Source organism: Maniola hyperantus, chromosome 1, assembly GCF_902806685.2.
Source record: "Maniola hyperantus chromosome 1, iAphHyp1.2, whole genome shotgun sequence".
NCBI lineage: Eukaryota > Metazoa > Arthropoda > Insecta > Lepidoptera > Nymphalidae > Maniola > Maniola hyperantus.
Window position 1 is genome coordinate 16605019 of NC_048536.1, and position 2462 is coordinate 16607480.

The window sequence follows — 2462 nt, forward strand, 5'->3', positions numbered from 1 at the left end:
AAAATCTGTTTTAGAATTCACAGGTATCTACGTAAAACCATTTCATATGATAACCCTCTTGGTATAGATATCTTCCTTTGAAAATTAAAAATACTAATAATTTGTTCATGAACACATTTTAATTTTTTTTTGTGATAATCACATCTTCATGGTTTTCCGATTTATTCCTTTATTTGTGCTATAAGACCTACCTAACTGCTCAATTTCATGATTCTAGGTCAATGGGAAGTACCGTATACATAGACTTATATATTACTTCGTAAGGACAGGGCCATTGAACAAGCAAAATGGCACCGACTCATTGGTCCTAAAATGTTTATGTGACGTCTGGATTTCAAACGGGTCGTTCATTAGTATCTAAGAGATCGCGCTGATTTATTTGGTTCCAAACCCGTGAAAAATTTTGTTCGCTTGGGCATATCTTGTCATTTATATCGATGACCGTATAGGTTTTCTTGGCAGACCGACAGACAGACAGACAAATAGACAGACAACAAGGTGATCCTATAAGGGTTCCGTTTTTCCTTTTGAGGTACGGAACCCAAAAAAGATAACTTTAAATATTATTATAGCTATTTATAACAAAGACTTTTCCACTAAGCAAATAAGTAACAATACTTCTGACGTCAAATAAGATAGGTCTTTGACGCGTGTGGGTAGTGACTAGTGATACATAATTTCGCGCGTGCCCTCAACGCCTCCGTGGCGCAATTGGCTAGCGCGTTCGGCTGTTAACCGAAAGGTTGGTGGTTCGAGCCCACCCGGGGGCGAAAACCTTTTTGATCAAAATATTATAGTTTTTTTGAAACGTACATATACTTACTTTAAATTAATTCACTTAGATTTTTGAAAACAATATTGAACCGATTTTGAGAAAATTAGTACTATTAGTATTAGTATTAAATATTAATATTAGTATTAAATTTTAATTAAATAAATTATCTAAAACCTTATTGAAATGAGTTTCATCATCATCATCATGATCAAATCACCGGCTCACTACAGAGCACGGGTCTCCTCTCAGAGTGAGAAGGGTTTTGGCCATAGACACCTTTGAGAACATTATGGAGAACTCACAGGCATGCAGGTTTCCTCACGATGTTTTCCTTCACCGTTAAAGCAAGTGATATTTTATTAATTAAAACGCACATAACTCCGAAAAGTTAGAGGTGCGTGCCCGGGATCGAACCCCCGACCTCCGATTAGAAGGCGGACGTCCTAACCAATAGGCTATCACAGCTTTAATAGAGAAATGAGTTTAATTAACATTAATATGAAATCGCGAGTGCATTCACGGAGGTTTTCACAAGTGTGTATTTATTAGAGGCTCGTTTCCATCGGAGGCCGGAGAGAGGAGAACTTCAATAGTTCATCAACGGCCATACATTAAAACTAGGTTTTGTTAGGGTTGTAACACACTGCAATTAAAAAACACTGCGTTTTTAGGGTTCCGTACCTCAAAAGGAAAAAAAGAACCCTTACAGGATCACTTTGTTGTCTATCTGTCCATCTGTCTGTCTGTCTGTCTGTCGGTCTGTCAAGAAACCTACAGGGTACTTCCCGTTGATTTAGAATCATGAAATTTGGCAGGTAGGTAGGTCCATTGGCGTGCAGCTCATAGAGGCATAAACGCACTGCTTACCCTCATTGTAATAAATCAACGCTTATTTTTCATTATAACCTGCCGTAAAATAAGTTTATACCTAAATGTATACCCTGGCTTAAACTCCTGTGCACGCCACTGGGTAGGTCTTATAGCAGACATTCGAGGAAAAATCTGAAAACCGTGTATTTGTGGTTACATCACACAAACAAAATTAAATTGTGGTCATGAATTAATAATTAGTATTTTTAATTTTCGAAGTATGATAACTATATCAAGTCAACATGAAAGGTGTGCATTCTAAAACAGATTTTTATTTATGTTTATGCATCATAGTTTTTGAATTATCGTGCTAAATTTCGAAAAAAGACGACTGTTCACTGTACTGTGCAAAATGTTAAAAAAATACGACTATAGTACGGAACCCTCGTAGCGCGAACCTGACTCGCACTTGGCCGGTTTTTTCTTTACAAAAGAGCTCCAAATACCATAGATATGGTCTAACTTCTACCCATGTAGGTACCTTATAACACAAGTGTCCAAATAAAAAAACCTGCATCCCACCCATTAAAATATACCCGATAATATCTATATTTTCAAACCCATAAAAACCTTTTTAATATTAAAAATAAAAAACGGCCTAGCATCAAAACAAATATGGCGTTCAAAATGGCTCTCAATTAATTAACCGCCGCTACCGAGGACCTGCCCTAAGGGGATATATTTTGTCCCTTTTTATCATGATGAGATGGATAGGGATGGCTATAGCAATATACTAATTAGACCACCCGTCGTCTACGCTGCTTGATTATGAACGATTAATTTGTTTGGGATTAAGATCATTTGTTTTACTACAATC

At 36.8% G+C, this 2462-nt stretch overlaps 1 non-coding gene across 1 annotated transcript; it reads left to right on the forward strand.

Moving 5' to 3' along the window:
- The first annotated feature begins 696 nt into the window (after positions 1-696).
- On the forward strand, positions 697-770 carry TRNAN-GUU (transfer RNA asparagine (anticodon GUU)). The gene has a single exon. It is a non-coding gene; the product is annotated as a tRNA-Asn (tRNA).
- Positions 771-2462: the final 1692 nt, after the last annotated feature.